At 43.5% G+C, this 25589-nt stretch overlaps 1 protein-coding gene across 1 annotated transcript in view; it reads right to left on the bottom strand.

The window, feature by feature from the left end:
- LOC105492526 (solute carrier family 35 member F5) overlaps positions 1–24153 on the bottom strand; it is a 142013-nt gene extending 117860 nt beyond the window's left edge. Inside the window, exons 1-2 of the mRNA XM_071072640.1 lie at positions 22255–24153; positions 17177–17364 (exon numbers count right to left, since the gene is read on the bottom strand). The gene's annotated coding sequence lies outside the window, so the exon portion shown is untranslated. The remainder of the gene's footprint in view (positions 1–17176; positions 17365–22254) is intronic.
- Positions 24154–25589: the final 1436 nt, after the last annotated feature.

The following is a 25589-nucleotide window of genomic DNA, read 5'->3' as shown; positions in this document are numbered from 1 at the left end:
ACTACACCAGGGTAATTTTTGTATTTTTAGTAGAGATGGAGTTTCACCATGTTGACCAGGCTGGTCTCAAACTCCGGACCTCAGGTGATCCGCCCTCCTGGCCTCTCAAGTGCTGGCATTACAGGCATGAGCCACCGCGCCTGACTGCATCCTACCATTTAACTCAATTCTGACACTAACTGGCCAGAGTTAGTGCAAACTCCATAGGTTAAGGGCTGAGTCCCACAAAACCACCCCCATCCACACACACTTCAGATGCCAGTCACAAGTGGTGGGCACTTGTCCACAACTTCTGTATGTCTTGGCTACAAATCAAAGGCTCCCACAACCACCTCTTCAGGTTCAATAATGAAACCGCCTTTGCAAAATTATGAGAGTAAGAGCAATCTGACAGTGTTCTTCATCTAGCTTCTAACCTCCAAACTGTACTTGGTTATTCCTGGGTGTAGACCAAGATAACTTTGGGAGGAATTTAGTTTACAGCTTAACCTTAAAGATGATAATAGCCTTTTCCAAAACTAAACCGCCTTTGTAAAACTATGAAAGTCCACAAGGTTATGGTTATGAGGGAGGCCTGAATTCTGCCAAGATGTAAGCATAAACAAAAACCAGCCATTGCTCCACAGGTCACAAGATTTGTAACTTCCCCAATTATTCCTGTAGATAACATCACTGTTTTATTGTATTGTAGATCCTAAGATTGGCCTTTTGAGATGTCTTTTCAGACTTTGGCGTTTCTTTTTTTTTCTTTTTTTTTGAGATGGGGTCTCACTCTGTTGACTAGGCTGGAGTACAGTGGCACGATCTCGGCTCACTGCAACCTCTGCCTCCTGGGTTCAAGCAATTCTCCTGCCTCAGGCTCCTAGGTAGGTGGGATTACAGTTGCCTGCCACCATGCCCTGCTAATTTTTGTATTTTTAGTAGAGACTGGGTTTCACCATGTTGTCCAGTCTAGTCTTGAACTACTGACTTCAAGTAATCTGCCTGCCTTGGCCGCCCAAAGTGCTGGGATTACAGTCATGAACCACTGCACTCAGCCAGACTTTTGCATTTCTTATCCACCCTAACCATGCCGTCTGTGGCCCTCACCCAAAGGCCACACCCATATTACCTCATCTTCAGCCAATCAACATTCCCTATTCCCTAGCCCCCAAAACCAAGCTATCCTTGAAAAACCCTAACTGTGAGCCTTTGAGGAGACCGATTTGAGTAATAACTCCATCTACTGCAATGCTGCAGTCTCAGTGAGTTGATTTTATCTGTGCACCCATTGTGCATTACAATAATTTGCTAGAATGGTTCACAAACCTAGGGAAAGCTTATTTACTATTCCTGATTTCTTACAAAAGAAATTTTAAAGGATACATATAAACAGATGGAAGAGGTGAGAAATAAAATAAAATCCTAATCCCCCCCAACCAATGGAATGGACCTCCTCTTGGCCAAGAGAACCCCCAAGAAACCTTGGAAATTGAGTTTCCAGCAATAACTCTATGGGAGATAGGACACATCTCATTATACCCCCTTCCTTGCTAGCTGCCATTAGGCTTTCTTCCCTAAGGGTTAAACAGAAACCAACCCTTTCAAAAAACTCTTTGCACCACTGATTTCAGCCAACCATCTGATGCTGCTCCTCCCTTCTGTGTTTTTGACAAAGCAACTGACCAGCATTCCTTCCTGTTAAGAGACCACTGACAATGGAGTGGTTCTGGCCAGTCTATGGAGAATCCACAATAAGGGTTTTAATGTCCCGTGCTTCACCTTTTGACATAAGAGGGCTGAAAACTCCAACCTCAGATTATGCTAATGAGGCCATTTTTTTGAACAGGGGTCCCATGAAGGGACATGAAGCTCAATTGCGCATGCACATGTTTCTCCTTTCATAAATATTCATGCCCCCTCCTATAAGTTATTAAATATGTATATTCAGCCACCCTGCTCAGCATAAATTCGTGTTCCTTTTGCCACTCCCTCAAAGTGTCTTGTTTCCAGCTTCTGACCAGAGGCTGTCTTTCTCAGCCTGCCAGAATAGCCACCCTCAGACCTACAACCCTTTATAAGGAATAAAGCACTCCTTTACAAATCTATGAACCTCATCATTCTTCAGTTGACAGATGCACAGCACAAGGTACAGAGGTGGGGTATGCATCTTCTATGCCCTCTCTGGGTCACCACTCTCCTAGCACCTCCATGTGTTCATTACCCTGAAAGCTCTCCAAAACCCTGCCATGCAGGGTTCTTACAGAGGTCCATTACATTGCCATAGTATACGTAATTAAATCATTGGCCGTTGGTGATTGAACTCAATCTCTAGCCCCTCTCCCTTCCTTGCAAGTCAGAGGATCGGCTGAAGGGTCCAACTTGTTGAAGCCTCAATCACCTGGTTAGTTCTCTTGACAAACAGCTCCTCATTCTAGGGCTTTTCAAAAGTCTTTTCCCTGGTTAGAAGGGGCTTGCTATGAAGGACAAAAGACGCTCCTTTTCCTCTATAACTAAGAAACTTCCAAAGGTTTTAAGAGCTATGTGCCAGGAACTGGGGATGAAGACCATATATATATTGTATTATTATTATTATTATTTTTTTTTTTTTTTTTTTTTTTTTGAGACGGAGTCTCACGCTGTTGCCCAGGCTGGAGTGCAGTGGCGCGATCTCGGCTCACTGCAAGCTCCTCCTCCCGGGTTCCCGCCATTCTCCTGCCTCAGCCTCCTGAGTAGCTGGGACTACAGGCGCCCGCCACCGCGCCCGGCTAATTTTTTTTTTGTATTTTTAGTAGAGACGGGGTTTCACTGTGGTCTCGATCTCCTGACCTTGTGATCCGCCCGCCTCGGCCTCCCAAAGTGCTGGGATTACAGGCTTGAGCCACCGCGCCCGGCCGTTATATATTGTATTATATCACAATATTATAACTGGGTATTTTATTTGGTGGCCCTACTTCCACCACATGATAAAGGCAAGTCATCCAAGGATAAGGGAGCAACATCACCTTTTGATGAGATGAGGGGCTTGCTTGTACAGGAAAGAAAGGAGTTAATGGTGTTCAACTTTGCAGACTACCACCCTATAGCAAGAGCCATGAAAATGTATACTTCACTGTTAAACCAGTGATTCTATTTCTAGTGATTTATTTAAGCACATGAATAAATATCAGCCAAAGATTTAGCTACATGGATGTTCATTGTAGAAGTGATTATAATAGTGAAAAATAGAAAACAACCTAGATATACAAAGAGACAAATTTATTTACTAAATTATGGTATATCCCTAAAACAATGCTGTGTAACTGTTAAAAGTTATGTAGAACATCCATCTCTTTATTCTTTTTTTTTAAACATAGTTTTACTCTGTCACACAGGCCGGGGTGCAGTGGCGTGATCTCAGCTCATTGCAGCCTCCACCTCCCGGCAATTCTCTTGCCTCAGCTTCCCAAGTAGCAGGGATTAGAGGTATGCACCACCACAACCAGCTAATTTTTGTATTTTTAGTACAGGCAGGGTTTCACCATGTTGGCCAGTCTGGTCACAAATCCCTGACCTCAAATGATCCACTCACCTCAGCCTCCCAAATTGCTGGGATTACAGGCATGAGCCACTGCACAGGCCTCTTTATTCTTTCTTCAAAAACAACAAATTTATTGAGCTCCAAATATGTGTAAAGTACTATGTTGAGCCCTGAGGATACAGTAAACAATGCAGCAAATTTCTGGCTTCAGGGATCATAGAGGCCAAAGAAGGAAGTTTGACGTTAAAGAGATAATCTGACTAATTGACTATAAGTGGGATCATCACTCAGAGAAAAAACTATTAGGTGTTATGAAATCATCAAGGGACATAATGTACTGGGGGCTGGTCTAGGAATAGGGGCAGGAAATGAAGGCAAAGGGTAGGGAGAGAGAGTATGAGGCAGAGGAAAGAGGAGCAGAATTCTAAATGTATATTCATTTACACTGAATGATGATCATAATATACAGTTAGGTATCAGATGCTAATTAGACACCCAAGTAGAGACACCAAGTAGTATTTAGATATAGAGGATGGATGGGACTCTAGGGAAGATTAGAGTTTGGTATTGATATAGTCTGGATCTGTGTCCCCACCCAAATCTCATGTTGAACTGTAATCCCCAATGTTGGAAGTCAGGCCTGGTGGGAGGTGATTGGGTCATGGGGGTGGATTTCTCAGAAATGGTTTAGCACCATCTTGTTGGTGCTGTTCTTGTGATAGTGAGTGAATTCTTACAAGATCTGGTTGTTGAAAATGTGTGCAACCCCTCCCTCCCCTCTCTTGCCCCATTCTCATCATGTGATGTTCCTGCTCTCCCTTTGCCTTCTGCTATGATTGTAAGTTTCCTGAGGCCTCCCCTGGAAGTAGATGCCACTATGCTTCCTGTACAGACTGCAGAACCATGAGCCAATTACACCTCTTTTCTTTGTAAATTACCCAGTCTCAGGTATTTCTTTATAGTAATGCAAGAATGGCCCAATATAGATATATACATTTGAAAGTTACTATCCTATAGTCAATAAAGTAGACAGTGCTATTAAAAAAAAATCGGGAGAGTGGGGTATTATGTAAGCCAAGAAAAGAAAGAGTTTCAAGAGGTAGAAAGTGGTCACTTGGGACAAAGGCAGCTGAGGAGTTGAGTAAGATGAAATCAGGAAAGTGACCATTGCATTTGGTGACATGAAGGTCACTGGCTAATCTCTTAGAAGTTTCAGATGTAGTGGGAGGACAGAAATCTAATTGAAATGGATTGAGGTGAGAGAACAGGTGATGTCATGGGGAAAGCCATTCGTTCAGCAGCTAGACAGGAATGGGAAATCAGGAGCAAGTTTATTTACTGGTGAAAAGAAATCCCCTGGAGAGGGAAATTAAGAATGCAAGAGAGAAAGGTCGATTTGTAGGAGTAAAGTCCGTTCTAAATTACAAGGAGGTAAGATCCAGAGTAGAAGTGAAGGGTTGGCCTTAGCTAGGAGCAGAGACACATTCCTCCTATAGAAAGAATGGGTTCCCAATTCAGAATGCTAGAGAGATGAGAGAGTGCTTGTTTGCTTCTTTTTTTCATGAATCATGAATCAAGGTCATCAGTAAGAAGGAGAGGGAGGAAAGGGGAGATTAGAAACATACCAGAATAGCTTCAGCCTGGAAGGAGGAGGTTGCAGTGAGCCAAGATAGTGCTCCTGCACTCCAGCCTGGACAGAGGCAGATTCTCTCAAGAAAGAAAAGAGAAGAGGAGAGAAGAGAAGAAAAGAGAAGAGAAGAGAAGAGGAGAAGAGAAGAGAAGAGAAGAGAAGAGAAGAGAAGAGAAGAGAAGAGAAGAGAAGAGAAGAGAAGAGAAGAGAAGAGAAGAGAAGAGAAAAGAAAAGAAAAGAAAAGAAAAGAAAAGAAAATTCCCCAAGTGTACTTTAGATCTCAGGTTCATTACACTAATTTGAAAATAACACAGGTATACAACACTTCCACTTACCCAATAAACTCTACAGTTTCTCAGGGCCCCAAACAAGAGAAAAAATGATGAGGAGGAGAGCCATCATAAGTATCAAGAACAATAGTGCACCAATCAAGATGAATTTTTGGAAGAATTTTATTTAAAATCCCTAGGGGAGGCCGGGCGCAGTGGCTCATGCCTGTAATCCCAGTCTTTGGGAGGCTGAGACGAGCGGACCACTTAAGGTCAGGAGTTCGAGACCAGCCTGGCCAACATGATGAAACCCCATCTCTACTAAAAAGTACAAAAATTGGCCAGGCGTGGTGGTGAGCCCCTGTAATCCCAGCTACTTGGGAAGCTGAGACAGCAGAATTGCTGAACCGAGGCAGCGGAGGTTGCAGTGAACTGAGATCGTGCCACTGCACTCCAGCCAGGGTGACAGAGTGAGACTCCATCTCAAAAAAAAAAAAAAAAAAATCCCTAGGGGAATTTAGTAATCACATGTTAAAACTGTATTGTCTTTTTTTTTTTTTTTTTTTTTTTTTTTTTGAGACGGAGTCTCGCTCTGTCGCCCAGGCTGGAGTGCAGTGGCGCGATCTCGGCTCACTGCAAGCTCCGCCTCCCGGGTTCACGCCATTCTCCTGCCTCAGCCTCCCGAGTAGCTGGGACTACAGGGGCCCACAACCGCGCCCGGTTAATTTTTTGTATTTTTAGTAGAGACGGGGTTTCACCGTGGTCTCGATCTCCTGACCTTGTGATCCGCCCGCCTCGGCCTCCCAAAGTGCTGGGATTACAGGCGTGAGCCACCGCGCCCGGCAAAACTGTATTGTCTTAGTCTATTTTGTGATGCTACAAAAATACCTGAGACTGGGTGATGGGGTTTGGCTGTGTCTCCACCCAAATCTCATCTTGATTTGCAGCTCCCATAATTTCCACATAAGAGTCACCTGGTGGGAGGTAATTAAATCATGGGGGCAAGTCTTTCCCATGTTGTTCTCATAATAGTGAATAAGTCTCATAAGATCTGATGGTTTTATAAATGGGAGCTCCCTGGCACAAACTCTCTCTTGCCTGTCACCACGTAAGACGTCCCTTTGCTTCCCCTTTGCTTTCTGCCATGATTGTGAGGCCTCCCGGCCATGTGGAACTGTGAGTCCATTAAACCTCTTGCCTTTATAAATTACCCAGTCTCGGATATATCTTTATTAGCAGCGTGAGAACAGAATAACACACTGGGTGATTTATTTATTTCAACTTTAATTTTTTTAAATTTAGAGACAGAGTTCGCAGTGTGGCCCAAGCTGGAGTGCAGTGGCTATTCACAGGTGTGATTATTGTACACTGTACCCTGGAACTCCTGGGCTTAAGAGAATCTTTCCACCTCAACCTTCTATGTAGCTGGGACTACAGGCACATGCTACTGTGCTCAGCTCTAAGACTGAGTAATTTATAATAAACGGAAATTGATTGGCTCATAGTTCTGAAGACTGGAAAGTCCAATATCAAGGTGCCAACATGTGGCAAGGGGCTTCTTGCTGTATTACCATATGGTGGGAGGTGAGAGGGCAAGAGCAGAGGGAGAGAAACAGACGGATAGAGGAGGCCAAACTTGTCCTTTTATAATGGCATTAATCCCACCAATGAGGATGTAGCCCTTGTGACCTAATCACCTCTTAAAGATGCTACCTCTTAACACTGTTGCAATGGCAATTAAATTTCAACATGAAAACAAAAACAAACTTAAAAAATAAATTTCCATACGAGTTTTAGAGGGAACAAATATTCAAACCCTAACATTCATTAATGTTAATGTAGCAATCAGGAAAATTCCTAAGTCATGGATGGAAGAAGGTGTCAAAGTCTTATTCAGAGTAATGCATTATAGAATGAACACAGACTCAGTGCAATAATGTCTAGTTTAGTGACTTAACCAATGCATTAAATTGTTTATCTAGGCAGGCATGCTGACACATGCCTGTCAATCCCAGCACTTCGGGAGGCGAAGGCAGGCGGATCACCTGAGGTCAGGAGTTTGACACCAGCCTGGCCAACATGGTAAAACCCTGTCTCTATTAAATATACAAAAATTACCCAGGAGTAGTGGTGCACGCCTGTAATCCCAGCTACTCGGGAGGCTGAGGCAGGAGAATCGCTTGAACCTGGAAGGCAGAGGTTGCAGTGAGCCAAGATTTTTATTAGAAAAGAGACTAAATAAGCAATTAAATGATGTCTTTATCATGACCAAGGCAGACAAGACATGAAAGGACTTGTGAGATAAAGTCACTATGATTAAATGCAATGAACTACTGTAAATTGCACAAACTACCTAATTGACACCAAGAGTTGATCCTCCTGAGAGTATTTTTCAGAAGCTATTAGAAATAAATGAAATTTGAGAAGAGCTTTTGGGTCATCAGCGTCTATATTTAGACTTTTCACATAATCATAGATCGCAGCACTTTGTCACCAAGAGGAAAATGAAATGGGGTTATCTCTTCTTTTCATTGCTTTTTTTCTTTTTCATTGAATACACTAGCAGTTTCTGTGATGAGACAAATCCCATTCTAAGGCTTAAAAATAGCTGTTACTATTTTCACATGGGTTAAGATACAATCATTTAAAATGTATTAGTATTCATAATGTAATACAAATTTTTTAAAGCATGGCCAGGCATGGTGGCTCATGTCTACAATCCTAGTGCTTTGGGAGGCCTAGGCAGGAGGATCTCTTGAGGCCAGAAGTTTGAAATCAGCCTAGGCAAGATAGCAAGACCCCCCACTCTCCATAAAAATTAAAAATTAAAAATTTAATTGGGCATGATGGCATGCACCTGTAATTCCAGCTACTTAGGAGGATGAGGTGGAAGGATTGCTTGAACTCAGGAGTTCAAGGTTGCAGTGAGCTATAATCACGCCACTACACTCCAGGCTGGGTAACATACTGAGACCCTGTGTCAAAAAAAAAAAAAAAGCAAACACTTACTGAGCACTTAAGTACTAAACATTATTCTTGCTTGTACTTTTTGTTTGTTTGTTTGTTTGTTTTGTGAGACAAAGTGTCGCTCTGTCGCCCAGGCTGCAGTGCAGTGACATAATCTTGACTCACTACAACCTCCACCTCCTGGGTTCAAGAAATTCTCCTGCCTCAGCCTCCCGAGTAGCTGGGATTACAGGTATGTGCCACCATGCCTGGCTAATTTTTGTATTTTTAGTAGAGATGGAGGTTCGCCATGTTGGGAAGGCTGGTCTCAAACCCCTGACCTCAAGTGATCTACCTGCCTTGGCCTCCCAAAGTGATGGGATTACAGGTGTGAGCCACTGTGCCTGGCCTGCTTGTATGTATTATTTTAAGTAATCTTCAAAACACCTAAAACACCTTTATGCTATTTACTATTACTATCTACATTTTGCAGAACAGGAAACTGTGGTTCATCAAACCCAAAATAACAAAAACAGATACTTACAAATACTGCATAACTGTTCTAAGCCAAGTGTATTACAGTTGTCCCTCAGTATTCTTGGGGATTGGTTTTAGGACCCCTGCAGGTCTTTCAGGTCTGACTACAGGCAATTATGAAGGCAAAATCCAGGCATACTCAAATCTTGCAGTGGGCCCTGGGGAAACTACCTGTACAAAGATTGGCCCTCTGTATCATGGGTTTCACATCAAGAACACTGTATTTGTCATCCTCTTTTCATTGTGGATGTGGAACCTGAGGATAAGGAGGATCGACTACATTTATTGACAAAAACTTGTATGTAAGTGGATGAGGATAGTTCAAACCAGTGTTGTTCAAGCTGTACCATGTTCAGGGGATGCTGAAAGTCTGTTTGGAGGGTCAAAAAAGTTTCACAAAAGAGGTGTCATCTGAGCTGGATCTTTAAGGATGAATAGCCAATGGGAGAGAGACAGATAAAATAACTGGAGGCTAGGCGCAGTGGCTTACGCCTGTAATCCCAGCACTTTGGGAGGCCAAGGTGGGTGGATCATGAGGTCAGGAGATCAAGACAATCCTGGCTAACATGGTGAAACCCCGTTTCTACTAAAAATACAAAAAATTAGCTGGGTGTGGTGGTGCACGCCTGTAGTCCCAGCTACTTGGGAGGCTGAGGCAGGAAAGTCGCTTGAACCTGGGAGGTGGAGGTTTCAGTGAGCCGAGATCACGCCACGGCACTCCAGCCTGAGAGACAGAGCGAGACTCCATCTCAAAAACAAAACAAAACAAAAAAACAACTGGAAAAGTGTACAGCTGGGACAAGGTCCTGGTCTCACAGGAAACTGAGCATTGAGTGCAACCTGAGCAGAAAATATGAAGTTAGGGAGTGGTGGGAAATGAGGCTGAAGATGTAATGAGAGGCTGACTGTGACGGTCATGTATGAAGCTGTCAAGTTTGGGATGAATTCTGCAGTCCCACACCGCATCACAGACATACCCATTGAGTGACAGGATCAGCTTTGGAGCGAAAAGGATGAGGTCTACAAATAAGATATTGTTCATGAACGTAAGCAGAGAAGCCACATTTATAATATGTTTCTGAGCAAATATATTAAGCTTTGAAATTTAATGACATAAAACCTGGATTTGTCACAACATATCTGCATTATGGATTGATGCTGGCAATTACCAGGTAGTATCACTGGAAGGTTTTCAACTAATAGACAGCTACATCACAGCTGCCACCTGCTTGACAGCAATTATAGAAAGCCATCCCAATTAAGATGCAATCTGATTTTAGATACGTTAAGATATAAGGGGGGAAAACAGGTTTAGAATGAATGAAATGGGGGGCACTGAAATAGGGGGCACTGCATTAAAAATATATCCAAAAAGGCTGGGTGCGGTGGCTTATGCCTGTAATCCCAGCACTTTGGGAGGCCGAGGCGGGTGGATCACAAGGTCAGAAGTTCAAGACCAGCCTGGCCAAGACGGTGAAACCCCGTCTCTACTAAAAATACAAAAATTAGCCAGGCATGGTGGCAGGCACCTGTAATCCCAGCTACTGGGGAGGCTGAGGCAGAGAATTGCTTGAACCCGGGAGGCGGAGGTTGCAGTGAGCCAAGATTGAGCCACTGCACTCCAGCCTGGGTGACAGAGCAAGACTCCGTCTCAAAAATAAATAAATAAATAAAATAAATAAAATATATATATATATAAAAATCCAACCAGCTGTCCCTACTTCCAGTCTCATCTCTCTGGTCCAAACCAACGTCATCTCTTTCCTGGATTATTACAGTAGTCTCCTGACAGGTCTCCCTGCTTCTGTCCTTAATATCCCCTCCTCTTCTCTCCCAAATCTGTTCTCAGGAGGGCATCTAGAGTCAGAGCATGTAATTCATGCAGAGTCCTCAGTGGCTTCCCATCTCACCCAGAGAAAAAGCTCATGTCCTTACAGTGGCTAGAGGGCCCTGCACGACCCAGTGCCTCATTAGCTCTCTGTCTCCATCATCCCTGCTCCTCTCCCTTTGCTTGCTCCACTCTGGATAAACGGGCTTCCATCGCCTGAAAGTTTTACCTCTTGTTCCCTCTGATTGACCTGCTCTTCTCTTGGGTAGCTGCAAGTCTCAATTTCTGAAGTGTTTCAACAAATGCCACCTTTTCAATGAAGCGTCCTTTGCCTGTCTTTGACTCAAATTGCTATCACACTCCTACTCCCTAACTCTCATTTACTGCCTATCTGCCTTCCCTACTTGCTTGCTTATTTATTTATTTACCTTTTTTGTCAGCACTTACCACTAATACAGCATATATTTTACTTGTATATTTCTTGTCTAGAATGTTAGTGAGGAGTCTGGCTTTTGCTTAAGCCAAATGTGTGATCTTTCAGGCCCCACTACAGGCAATTACGAAGGCCTTACCTGGCAGACCTCACACAGAAAGCTGCCACCCTCTGAGAGACATTTGGTGCACAGCCAGTGGGTCACGGTCTCTGAAAGAAGTTGTAGTTAAGGACTCAGGCTCTCCTGGTCAGTCATGCTTTTCCTGTATTTACATTCCTGGCCCCAGAGTTTTCATTGCTAGATGGCTAGCAGACCTTGGGTAGACGTCCTTTTCAGATGCCTTTGCCAAGACCTCTTTATGCGGGGAGGAGGGAGCCCTTGATGATGCATTTCCCTACTCTGACTCATCACCCAGGACTTTTCCACTCCAAGCTCTCACCGCTGCCCTCCTGCTTCAGGGTCCATAAAACTGCTTTAAGCTCTTGCTTTTACCATTGCAGTGAGCGATTAAAGGGTCAGTTCTTTCATCTCTGGCTTGTTGCTATAACCGGCTACTCTGACAGCTCTGTCTCTCCCTGCTCAGCTGAGCTCCTGACAATTCGTTTCACAAGCGTCAGTGTTTGCTCTTTGTTTTCACTGCTGTATCTATCTCCAGCACCTAGAACAATATCTGGCACATATCAAGTGTTCAGCAATTTTTTGAATGAATTAGTAAGTGTCTGTTAAACTAATATTAATTAATTAATTCTTGGAATTGATGCCTTCTTTGTTTTAAAATTTTATAGGCCGGGCGCGGTGGTTCAAGCCTGTAATCCCAGCACTTTGGGAGGCCGAGACGGGTGGATCACAAGGTCAGGAGATCGAGACCATCCTGGCTAACACGGTGAAACCCCATCTCTACTAAAAAATACAAAAAACTAGCCGGGCGACGTGGCGGGCGCCTGTAGTCCCAGCTACTCGGGAGGCTGAGGCAGGAGAATGGCGTAAACCCGGGAGGTGGAGCTTGCAGTGAGCTGAGATCCGGCCACTGCACCCCAGCCTGGGCGACAGAGCAAGACTCCGTCTCAAAAAAAAAATAAAATAAAATAAAAAAATAAAATAAAATAAAATAAAATTTTATTACAGATTGTTAAACCAATGTATTATGCACAATGTGAAAGGAGTTATTACAATAGATTAAAGCTTCAAATAATTCTGATATTTTCATTGCCCATGCCTTAGCTTGGGCTGCTTGTAACAAAGTCCTGTAAATTGGGTGGCTTCTAAGCAGCAGGCATTTCTTAGAGTTCTGCAGGTTGCCAGTTTGAGATCAGGGTGCTAGCACGGTTGGGTTCTGGTGCAGACCCTCTTCTGGGTTGCAGATGGCTACCGTCTTGTTGTGTCCTCACATGGCAGAAATAGGACAAGCTAGCTTTCTGGAGTCCCTTTTATAAGGTCACTAATCCCTTCATGGGGGCTCCACCCTCATGACCTAATTACCTCCCAGAAGCCGCATTTTCTATAACACTGGGGGTTAGGATTTCAACCTATGAGTATTTTGAGGGGGACTGGTAGGGGGACACAAACATTGAGCTCCATTGCCGCTCACAACTTTGTTTCTTCTTCCAACCATATAATCACAGCTAAAAGGGCCAATGTTTTCTGAACTGGAAAAAAAAAAAACAAAAACAGAACAGATACAGTTTTGTTTGGTGTAACCAACAGGAAGAAGCCCTGGGAATTAATATTCAAAAAGAGAAGGGGGGCCGGGTGCAGTGGCTCACACCTGTAATCCCAGCACTTTGGGAGGCTGAGGCGGGTGGATCACCTGGGGTCAGGAGTTCAAGACCAGCCTGGCCAACAGGGTGAAACCTCGTTTCTACTAAAAATACGAAAATTAGCCAGGCGTGGTGGCGCACGCCTGTCATCCCAGCTACTCGGGAGGCTGAGGCAGGAGAATGATTTCAACCCAAGAGGCAGAGGTTTCAATGAGCCAAGATTGTGCCACTGCACTCCAGCCTGGCTGACAGAGCGAGACTCAGTCTCAAAAGAAAAAAAAAAAAAAGAGACAAAGAGAAGGGGTAAGATCCTGGATGTTAGGTCCTGGTGTTCCATTTGTTACTAGGTTGCCATTTGAAGGGTCTATACTAACAGAAACAAAATCCAGTATGCAAGTGGCTTTTCTTTAAGGGTTTCAAAATATCAATGGGGAAAGGGAAAGCAAATTAGAGAAAAATGTCTGGGGAAACTAGAGACATTTGTAATATTGTCAGGTTTCAACCAATCGTTACCATTGTTACAGTTCAAGAGTTGCATGCATTGGTAATGCACTCTTGCACTGTGTATGTAAGAGCAAGGAAACAAGTACTGACAGATTCAAGAGCCTTTCACTTCTTTCAAGAAGTTCCTGGGCTGCCCCAAAACTCAGACTGTCCCAGTCCAGAGGAATTCAGTCCCAGGAGAAGTTCTTAAAGGATACTACAAAGTGAAGGACTCCTGGACTGATGTGCCCTAATGAAGCCTTTGTGTATTATAGGTGTATCAATCCCATAAGTCCCCTTCCTCTAATCGCAGCTTCTTCCTACCTTACTTTCCTTGCACTGGAGTGGCATGGTAAGGGATTGTCTGACAAGACCTGTGTTAGTCTGCAGTCTGGGTGAGTGAGAAAGAAACAGGATCAACAATGGCCATAGCTGGGTGTGGTGGCTCAGCCTGTAATCCCAGCCTGTAATCCTCGGCCTTTGGGAGGACGAGGTGGGCAGATTACCTGAGGTCAGGAGTTCAAGACCAGCCTGGCCAACGTGGTAAAACCCCATCTCTACTAAAAATATAAAAAATTTAGCCAGGCATGGTGGCGCGTGCCTGTAATCCCAGTTACTTGGGAGGCTGAGGCAGGATAATAGCTTGAACCCAGGAGGCGGAGGTTGCAGTAAGCCAAGATGGTGCCACTGCACTCGAGCCTGGGCAACAGAGTGAGACTCCATCTCAAAAAAAAAAAAAAAAAAAAGAGGAAGAAGAAGACAATGGCCACAATACCCCTGCATCCCTTCTCTCCCTTGAAATGTGGCCCAGTCCTTTTATGCCACCTCTAGTCCCCTAAAGCTTTTCCCAGTAAGACTCATCCACCACTCACTATTCTAAGACATTTCCTATTTCCTCCCCACACATCTGAACTGTTCTTTTGTTTTTGTTTTGTTTTGTTTTTGAAGCGGAGTCTTGCTTTGTGGCCAGGCTGGAGTGCAGTGGCCCGATCTCAGCTCACTGCAACCTCTACCTACTGGGTTCCAGCGATTATCTTGCCTCAGCCTCCTGAGTAGCTGGGGCTATAGGCACGTGCCACTAGGTCCAGCTAATTTTTGTATTTTCAGTAGAGACAGGGTTCCACCACGTTGGCCAGGATGGTCTCGATCTCTTGACCTCTGATCTGCCCACCTCGGCCTCCCAAAGTGCTGGGATTACAGGTGTGAGCCACTGCTCTCTGCTTGAACTTGTTTACTCAGTATTCCATAATGTTTTCTTTATTTTTTATTTTTTATTTTTTTGAGACGGAGTTTTGCTCTTGTTGCCCAAGCTGGAGTGTAATGGCGAGATCTCAGCTCTCACTGTAACCTCCACCTTCTGGGTTCAAGAGATTCTCCTTCTAAGCCTCCAAATAGGCACCCACCACCATGCCCGGCTAATTTTGTGTTTTTAGTAGAGATGAGGTTTCACCATGTTGGTCAGGCTGGTCTTGAACTCCTGACCTCAGGTGATCCACCCACCTCGGCTTCCCAAAGTGCTGGGATTACAGGTGTGAGCCACCGCACCCAGCCCTCATGATGTTTTTTACTAAGTCAATAAACTAAATCATAGGAAGTGATTGAACAAAAGTGGCGTAAAGCACTGCCTCCTCCAGAGCACTCAGTGGTCCCTGTTCCTAGCAGCTTCAAATGTAGCCAATTAAGATTGCAATGATGGACAACAGGCTTCTCTAGCTCTGATTATCCTGTCTATAGCTGACCTCATCTATGCCCTCTTGCTGACTCGCCACTGGAGGAATAACTGTACTACATGGTTGGACTGACCCATGAGTGACGGACCAAGGGCCAGGCTGACTGGCATCTTACCTGTTCTGCAGGAACTCAAAAGCCAACCTCTTACAAAAGTTGAGTAGAGTTGCTGGATGAAGCATTCTGGATCTGTTTATCACCTCACTGCACAACTCCTGGACCTGAGATAAGTTCCATGACAATTGTGCTGTCATCAGAAGACTAATTTATCTCAGCTGTGTCAGAAAAGGGGCTGCACAGGCGACCTAAAAGTTCATCCACTCTACAGCTGGAAACTTCACCTTATGTGAAGTGGGATTTTGTTGGAGTTTGTTTAGCTGTAAGGAAGACAGCTTGAATACACATTTCTCCAAAAAAGACATACAAGTGGTCAGCAAGCATGTAAAAGGATGCTCAACATCAGTGGTCCTCAGGGAAATGCAAATCAAAACCACAATGAGGCACCACTGCAAACCAACAGGACCTCTAAAATTGGGGGGAAAAAAGTGGGAAAAAAGTCCCAAGTCCCTCTGGGGAATTCCCACAGTGCCAGGCAAATTGAGATGATTGCTCACCCGAGGGCCACCGATAAAGCAAATGGACCGTGGAGAGCAGCTGTTTGTATTGATTCTTGTAACCAACAGGCCATGGCAGGCAGAAGTGATTACAATCTCTTCTGCCACAGGAAATAGATTTCTGTCTGTTCCCCTGGTGTCCTGGGGCTCAATACTGCCTTTACTCACCTTAGAAGAGTTACCAGAGTCCAGAAACAATTCATGACAATAAATCGTAATTCAGCTTTAAAAGCACCAGAAAACACATCCCACTGGTGAAATTCTGTCTCACCCAAATATTAGCACCATGCTGGAAATTTACAGCAAAATTTATAGTATATTATACTGAAGACAAGCCAGGAAGAAAAAGAAAAAGAAAAAAATATAAAATATAAATAGAATTTCTGCCAACAAGGAGAGATTAAATAAATCATAAATTCCAACCTGAAATTAAAACTATGGATGAAAAGTGTTCATGGGTGATGAAGACTTTCAAGATTCTATGTGCTTCCCTGGCTAAAAAATGTCCTAGAATCGTAATCATAGCTCTCCGAAACGTCCATTTAATAAAATTTGTAGGCCGGGCGCGGTGGCTCAAGCCTGTAATCCCAGCACTTTGGGAGGCCGAGACGGGCGGATCACGAGGTCAGGAGATCGAGACCATCCTGGCTGACACGGTGAAACCCCGTCTCTACTAAAAAATACAAAAAACTAGCCGGGCGAGGTGGCGGGCAACTGTAGTCCCAGCTACTCGGGAGGCTGAGGCAGGAGAATGGCATAAACCCAGGAGGCGGAGCTTGCAGTGAGCTGAGATCCGGCCACTGCACTCCAGCCTGGGCCACAAAGCGAGACTCCGTCTCAAAAAAAAAAAAAAAAACCCATAAAATTTGTAAACTATACCCAACCTCAAATCCGATCAGAATAAGCAATATAATATTAAAGGATTGTCATTTTATCCATCAAAACTAAATTCCTGTATTCCACAGGGAAGATATAACATCCATTTATAATCAGCTACCAATGTTTTTGAAAATACATATTTTCTTTTACAGTGAGACACATTAATGTTTTGAGTTTGGAGAATCTCAGAAACAATGGCCATCTGAAAATAGGTCCAAGCCTAGGAGATACAGGGAGACCCCATCTCAACAAAAAATTAAATAGTTAGCCAGGCATGGTGGTGCATGCCTGTAGTCCCAGCTACTCAGGAGGCTGAGGTGGGGCCCAGGAGGTCAAGGCTGCAGTGACCTGTAATGGTGTCACTACACTTTAGCCTGGGTGACAGAGTAAGACCCAGCCACTCCCCACCCTCACTTCCCCCCAAAAAGAAAAAGAAAATTCCTTCTCAGGAATTTTATTCAGGCTCCTACATTCTATTCAAGAAACTGTAAAGGAAGTGAACAAATAGTAGTAGGAAAGTTTTATGCAAAAGAAATGACATCTCAATAGCAATACCCATGAGGTAGGCCTACCCTGACAGTTCCTTAGCTTCTGTGTAGCTCATCCACGTGATGTCTTGCCATCAGCAGAACCAGACGGTTTTATAAAAATAAACTGATACGAAGACCTTTTCTCCAGGATTCATGCAAAGAAGATAATTACAATTTAAGATGAGCTGCCAAACTCTTCCTCTTCACATGATGAGCTTGTGGTTTCTTAGCTGTTGCACATAAAAAAGACATTTGACCAAAAATGACTCATTTTGTTATATAGCTTATAAATATTTTTAAAAAGACAACCCATTTTTCTTCTTCCCTTACTATCTATCTTATCTATCTACCATCTATCTATCTATCTATCTATCTATCTATCTATCTATCTATCTATCCTGACTTTCTATAAGAGAGAGAGAAAAAGATAAAGCGAGACACAGTTGTACAATTGGCAGGGGCCAAAGGCATTTCATGGCTTTGGAAGTCAAACACATGTTTGTTACTCAATTGATAAATTCCACATGACAATCATAGGATGAGTTGGTTGTTTTTTCCAAGGCGTCACTACATCATGCTTCTCTTGCTTAAAATTGCTCAGAGTCAGTGGTGTCCCATTCCTCAGCAATACACTTCTTTGTTATAAACTTAAAGTCAAATTCCATACTACTTCTATAATGAAACCTACAAGAATATCTTGGATTTCAGCGCATCATGTTAAACTTCATTTGGAAAACGAAGGAGGCAGCTGCTGAGGAAAGCAGATCAAAAGAGGATGTGCTTCTATCATCTGCTACCACACCTGAGGCTGGTACGCCTGTCCCCAGGCCCAGGGCCCTCTTTCATTAAGCCAAAATAATAGGATTGTCTCTTTCCCTCTCACGTCTCTCTATCTAGGTTGTCTTTTAAGGACTTTTCCCCTTCAGATTTGTTCTTAGAGATCAGATAAAGCTTTTTTTTTTTTTTTTTTTTTTTCTTTCTGGGGGGGATGGAGTCTTTCTCTGTTGCCCAGGCTGGAGTGCTGTGGTGCAATCTTAGTTCATTGCAACCTCCGCCTCCCATGTTCAAGCGATTCTCATACCTCAGCCTCCCAAATAGCTGGGATTTCAGGGGTGCACCATCATGCCCAGATAATTTTTGTATTTTTAGTAGAGACAGGGTTTCACCATGTTGGCCTGGCTGGTCTTGAACTCCTGACCTCAGGTGATCTGCCTGCTTTGGCCTCCCAAAGTGCTGGGATTACAGGCGTGAGGCACTGTGCCTGGCCAGATAAAGCTATTATCACCCGGATATAGTTTTATTTGATCCAGCTTCTCACAGCTTTGCAAACAGTACAGGATCCTGCTTTCCTTGAAGATAGATGGCTTTGAACCATCCATGTCCTAGGGCGGATATCAATCACACTACATAATTTTAGTAACTACAAATTTAAAAATAATTTAAGGTGCAAGAAGGCCTCCTGCCTTACTCTGGGCTTAACTGAATCAACTTTCCATTGTTTCAACTGTGAGAGAAAGAAGTTCCTCTCCTCTGGAAGGGAAAGTGTGGGAATACTTCCCGGGAGGTCCTATCTGATCGGAGAGTGGGGAGAAGGAACCGAGCGTGCTCAGCTGAGTCCCTTTGCTGTATTCTGTTTCTCTGTCCTACTCTCCTCAAGAACCCCTCCTTCTACATCTCCATGAGAGACTACGCTTTTTTTTTTTTTTTTTTTTTTTGAGACGGAGTCTTGCTGTGTCTCCCAGACTGGAGCGCAGGGGCGCGATCTCGGCTCACTGCAAACTCCACCTCCCGGGCTCACACCATTCTCCTGCTTCAGCCTCCCCAGTAGCTGGGACTACAGGTGCCCGCCACCACACCCGGCTAATTTTTTGTATTTTTAATAGAGAGGGGGTTTCACCGTGTTAGCCAGGATGGTCTCAATCTCCTGACCTCGTGATCCGCCCGCCTCGGCCTCCCAAAGTGCTGGGATTACAGGCGTGAGCCACCGTGCCCAGCCTGGGAATATGCTTTTTATATCAGGATCTGGCCCTACAGTGGAGAGACATAAAATTTGGGATGGGTAGGATCAATTTAGAGGGGAGTTATTAGGAACCCAATTTTATCTAATGTCTATGCTTTGTTCTCCAAACCAGCCCTTTCAGTAATAGAACTGGGCTTTCTTTTTTCTCCAAGCTGTCTAATTCCTCTGTTCACTTCCGAAGTGGCTTTGAAATCAAAGGATTGATAGGAAATTATTACTTCTATGGAAACAAAGAATCCCCAAATCCTAGTGGCTAAAACAACAAAGATTTATTTCTCACTCCTGATACAAGTTCACTGGGGGTCCGATCATGTGCTTTGACTATGAGTTGCCACACATTGGGAGTTTAAAATTTTTTTTTTTTTTTTTTTTTTTTTGAGACAGATTCTCGCTCTGTTGCCCAGGCTGGAGTGCAGTGGCATGATCTTGGCTCACTGCAACCTCTGCCTCCCAGGTTCAAGTGATTCTCCTGCCTCAGCCTCCTGAGTCACTGGGATTACATGTGACCATCACCATGCCTGGCTAATTTTTGTAATTTTGTAGAGATGGAGTTTCACCATGTTGGCCAGGCTGGTCTTGAACTCCTGACCTCAGGTGATCCACCGGCCTCAGCCTCCCAAAGTGTGGGATTATAGGCGCTCACCACTGTGCCTGGCCCTTTTTTTTAAAGAGTTCTTAAAGACCAATTTCAAGTGTTAGCACCTCTGAGTAAGACTTTATTAGAAAATAGAAGTAGAAGCAATTTTCAGATTTGAATCCTGGGATGTAATTACAAGGACTGTGACAGAGTAGTGTTTTTAAACTTAACGCTTTCTATCGGGGAGCCACATTTATAATAAACAGCAAAAAGAATTATCATCGACAACTGAATAGGCCTTTTCACATCCCCCAGATTTGCTGAGAATTATTTTTGGGAATACTTAATTCAGAACTTTTCTTTCAGGGTGTTGGCACTTTCCCTTTTTGGATATGAGTTATACAAGACTAACCTCTATTATTTCTGGATTACATGTCAGTGATGGAAAATGAATCGAGTGCTTTGAGGGGGAAAGAAATCATTACCAGAAAAATGAATAGACCGATTGTACTGGATTACTAAAAGTTGGGGCTCTGGAAAGATCTTTGGTTTGATTTTCCGGGAAACGTATCTTCTTGGATACTCTTCAGAGTTGTGATAAATTCCTCCAGCAGCAGGTGGGAGGTAGGCCTATTTATACCACACTTTCTCCTGGTCCTGGGCTTCCTAGGCTGACTTCAAAGACAGGCCTTTTCTTTGCTGTGTGGTATTTAAAGAAAAAAACTGCTTTGAACTCTCAGATATCGGGCATTTTGGGAACAGTCAACAGCCAGCCAGATTTACATGTTTATCACTTTTGCCATAGGATGCAGAAAATTTTTTCCCTCACTCAGTGAACAGTGGTATTTATCTGTTCCATAGGTATGTACTATGTGCCAGATAGTACTGTGTACTGATGATACAACAATGATCAATTCTGATAGTTCTTACCTAACAGAGCTCTCAGTTATGGATCAGGGAGGTGGATCTAGACAGGTAAACAGCTTACAATTCAGGGTGAGAAAATGCCATGATAAGGACATACCAGATGCTGTGGGAATCATGCAGATAACAGAAAACCAAACACCACATGTTCTCATTCATAAGTGGGAGTTGAACAATGAGAACACATGGACACAGGGAGGGGAACATCACACACCAGGGCCTGTTGGTGGGTGGGGGGCTGGGGGAGGGAGAGCATTAGGAGAAATACCTAATGTAGATGACGGGTTGATGGGTGCAGCAAACCACCATGGCATGTGTATACCTGTGTAACAAACCTGTACATTGTGCACATGTATCCCAGAACTTAAAGTATAATAAAAGGAAAAGAAAACAAAAGAAAAGGAGATCAGAGAAGACTTTCTTAAAGAAGTGACTTGTAATTGTGATCTGAGGGATCGTAAGTCATAACCAGAGGAAGAGAGGGTGAGCAAAGGCCCTGAGAGTGGAGACAGCGTGGCATATTTGAAGGACTGAAGGTAGAAAGTATGTGTGTAGGTGAGGGGAAAAGACACTGTTTTTAGGGAATTGTTGAATAGGAAAGGAATACGGTGTGAAGTTAAAGTGTAAGCAAGTACAAGGTCCTGCAATGTCTGGAAAAACCTGTTAGGACTCGCAGCCTCTATCCTCAGGGAAAGTCACTGAATTACTTTTAGCAGACAGGATGCATAATTGAACGTACGTTTCTGGAAACCACTTTGATTTTTCTGTTGCCAATGGATTAGAAGCGACAAAGTCTGGAGATAGGAGTTGGAAAGACCAATGGTGGGGCTATGGAGGCATCCAGGTGAGAGATGGTGGTAGCCTTGAGACTATACATTGGCGGTGAAAGGCACAGACTGGGTAGATTTGAGAAAAGTTTAAAGGTAGAATTGACAAGACTTGGTGACAGACATGATATGGATGGTGTAGGAAAGGGAGGAATCTAGCATAATACTGAAAAGGCTCAAGGTTCTGGGTTGGCAGTGAGATCATTTAATAAGACAGGAAACCCAGGAGAAAGAGCAGACTGGGAGGTTAAGATCATGAATTCAATTTGGGGCATGTTGATTTGAGGTATTTATTAGAGGCTGTTGATGACCCACTCATATCCCCTTGACCAACCATTGAAGCGAGTGGCAAAATTGCCCAGTGGCTGAAACAACGGACTATGGATACAGTCAATGCATGTTATAAATCATAGTTCTTTCAATTAACTAGCTGTGGGTCATGGTACAACTTCTTTTATCTGTTTCCTCCTCTATAAATTGGAGACAGTCACTACCTCATGGGGTTGCTATACATACTAAATACCTGTATACATAATATAATTTCCCATGTAAACTCCATCGTCAAGCAACATCTGAACTCTACATACCAAAAGGCTCTTCTCTCCTTGTCCACTAAGCACTTGCTATTTGTGTTTGCAATTATAGTACAGGTATTTTCATATCAGTATCGTCTTTATTGACAAAAGCCCTCAGCAGCAGTGTATTAGTTTCCTACTGCTGCTGCAACAAATTAGCACAAACTCAGTGACATAAACCAACACAAATTTATTACCTTGTAGTTCTGGAGGTCAGAAGTTTGAATTGGGTCTCGTGGAGCTAAAATCAAGGTGTTGGCAGGACTACATTCCTTCTGGTGGAGTCTCTGGGGGAGAATCTGGTTTTTTGCCTTTTTCTTTTCCAATTTCTGCATTTCTTAGCTTGTGGCTCCTTTCCTCCATCTTCAAAGACAGAAGGTAGCATCTTCAAATATCTTTCTGCCTTACTCTTTGGGATTCCTCTTCTACTAAAAGGATCCTTGTGATTACACTGGGCCCATGCAGATAATCCAGGATAATCTCCTTGTCTTAAAGTCAGCTCGTTAGGAACCTTAATTCCACGTGCAACCTTAATTCCTCCTTGCTATGTGTGTTAGTCCACTTGTATTGCTATAAAGGAATACCTGAGACTGGTTAATTTATAAAGAAAAGAGGTTCATTTGGGCTCTGCAGGTTATACAGGAAGTATGATGTAGGCACTGGTTTCTGGTGAGGGCCTCAGGAACCTTCCAATCATGGCAGAAGATAAAGGGGAGCAGGAGTGTCACATGGCAAGACAGAGAGGGAGCAAGAGAGGAAGGGGAGGTGCCAGGCTCTTTTAAACAACCAGCTCTCGAAGAAACTACCAGAATGAGAGCTCACTTATTACCACGGGGTGGGTACCAAGCCATTCGTAAAGAATCAACCCCCTTAATTCAAACACCTTCCACCAGATCCCATCTCCAACACTGGGGATCACATTTCAATATGAGATTTGGAGAGAGACAGGCATCCAAACTACATCACTATGCAACATAACACATTCATAGGCTCTGGGGACTTATGGATTCTTTTTTATTCATAGCTCCATTTTTCATACTGTCTTATTGCGTTGTGTCACCCTCTGCTAGGACTAACATTTCCAAATCTTGTGATATTCTTGTACATAATATGTGTTGTGCAATAAAAATATATCTGGCCTGAAAGCAGTAGTGATGATTTTTACTTTATTATTCATAATTTATATGAGAAACACAAAACTCAAACTTTCAAGTGACATAGTAAATAGGTGGTAGAAAATAAATATCCATAGGACTTTTTCCCCAGTCTTCCTAACAATGACAAGATAGCAGCTGGAAGATTATGAGAAAGCAATAAATATTAAACACCAATGGAAACAGTGGCTGTCTAAAGGCACCCAGAGCACACAGTCAATCTTTACTAATGATTCTTTTCCAGACCTAAAGTTCTCTATTGGCACTACCCTATAAAGCTTTAATGAGCTCTATTCCACTCTGATCTGGGAAGGAAGGGAGAAGTAAGAAAGGGAAGCAGAAATGTAGATGTCATAAATATGAACAAAGACCCCAGAGTATGAGAAGAGCAACCTCAACCACCCACCCAACCATCCTCTAGTACAAGAGGCCAATTCACACAGGGGCCACAGCCCAGGCTGCCAGGCTGACCTGTGCCAAAAGAGATGTTACCTGAAGGCCGCTGAGTGGTCCCAGCTGGCTGCAGCCTGAAACACTTCTTAATCTATCTGTCTCTAAGTAGAAAAGTCAAATAAAGTCATGAATATCTCCGCAATAAATAGTTTACGAGATTGATCGGCAGATTAGCAAAGGATCCAAGAGAATGGGACCTCGGCCTAGCGAAGAAGCAGGCAAAGTTTCCCAAAGGTATGTTGCAGGTCACCCTGGGCAAAGTAAAGGAACTGAGCACCAAAAGCATTTAAACAACTTCCTGGAACCCCCCACATCCTCATTTTCAGATACATAAAATTGGCATTAATGACCTATCATACGAAAATAGCTTCTACTTTCTGAATACGAATTAAACATCAGACCTGGTACTAGGTACATTATACGTATTATCACTAGTTCACTGGGTTCCTTTCAGCACCTACAATTAACAGAGAGGGCCAATTGCAGTGGCTCACGCCTATAATCCCAGCACTTTGGGAGGGCGAGGCAGGCAGATCACCTGAGGTCAGGAGTTCAAGACCAGCCTGATCAACATGGTGAAACCCCATCTCTACTAAAAATACAAAAATTAGTCAGGCATGGTGGTGGGCGCCTGTAGTCCCAGCTACTTGGGAGGCAGAGGCATGAGAATTGCTTGAACCCGGTGGGGGCTGAGGTTGCAGTGAGCTGAGATGGTGCCACTGCATTGCAGCCTGGGCGAAAAAGTAAGACTCCATCTCAACAACAACAACAACAACAACAAAAAACAAAAACAAAACAAAAAAGAAAAAAAAACAAAAAACCCCCCAAAAAACAGAGAGGGATCTGAGGCCAGAGAAGTTCAGTTACTTACCTAAGGGCACACAGTTGATACATTTCATGGCTGGGATTCAAATTCAAGATGTCTGACTCCAGAGCCCTACCTTTCAATCAGGAAGTACCTTATACAATCTTTTCCACAGGATGGTTTCTTCCTCAGTGGGAGAATGATTTAAATCATCAGCTCATCTTGTCCTATGACAAGTGGCTTTTTCTAGGTTTATTTGGGACAAATGCATAAACTAAAAGCTATGCAAGAATATCAGCAAGGGAAATAAATGAATGAGAGCTAGGTATATTGCTCCATTCTGCATCTCCAGAAAGGGTTAACTTTTGGCAGTTTAGCTGAGATGTGGGAGAACAGATGTGTAATACTTTGTATCAACAAATATTTAGTGATGCCAGAAACAAAGATGGCTTCTGGTATTTCACACCTAGCCTTCAGGAAGGCCTGTTAAACTTGATTTTCCTCTCTGCCTTGGAGAGACACGAAGTTGCTAAGCTACCATGGGGAAGGCAACTTCCGCTGTAATTGCTTTCCCAGTTTTCATACTGCCCTAGAATTTTTAGTTTTCCACTTTTGCTGAATCATTTTCACACCAGCACCTAGGACAATGACAATGAACTGTAAAAGCATGTCACTGGGTACGTCATGACCATCCACCAAAGTCTAATTAGCTGGTGCTTTCACATGGGAGAGTACTTACCGTCCATAGCCACTGTGTTCTTGTAAAAATAGGCTAGAATTACTCTCTCGCTCTTTCTGAAAGAAGTAGGGAGAGGGTTAGAGTTATTGTGTTGAAAGAGAACAGGACAATAACGGCCACAAAATCAAATCACAAGCAAAACCTTGCTGATACAACTCTATTTTGTTTTGTTCGCTTTTTTAATTTTTTATTTTAAATATTATTATATAGTGACTTTGAGTTTTTGAATTTTATTTATTTATTTTGAGACGGGGTCTCGCTCTGTCACCCGGGCTGGAGTGCAGTGGCATGATCTCGGCTCACCGCAACCTCCGCTTCCCAGCTTTAAGTGGTTCTCCTGCCTCAGCCTCCCCAGTACCTGGGATTACAGGCACATACCAC

This window comes from Macaca nemestrina, chromosome 11, assembly GCF_043159975.1.
Source record: "Macaca nemestrina isolate mMacNem1 chromosome 11, mMacNem.hap1, whole genome shotgun sequence".
NCBI lineage: Eukaryota > Metazoa > Chordata > Mammalia > Primates > Cercopithecidae > Macaca > Macaca nemestrina.
The sequence above is the reverse complement of the archived record's forward strand: the minus strand, read 5'-3'. Positions and strand labels throughout refer to the sequence as shown.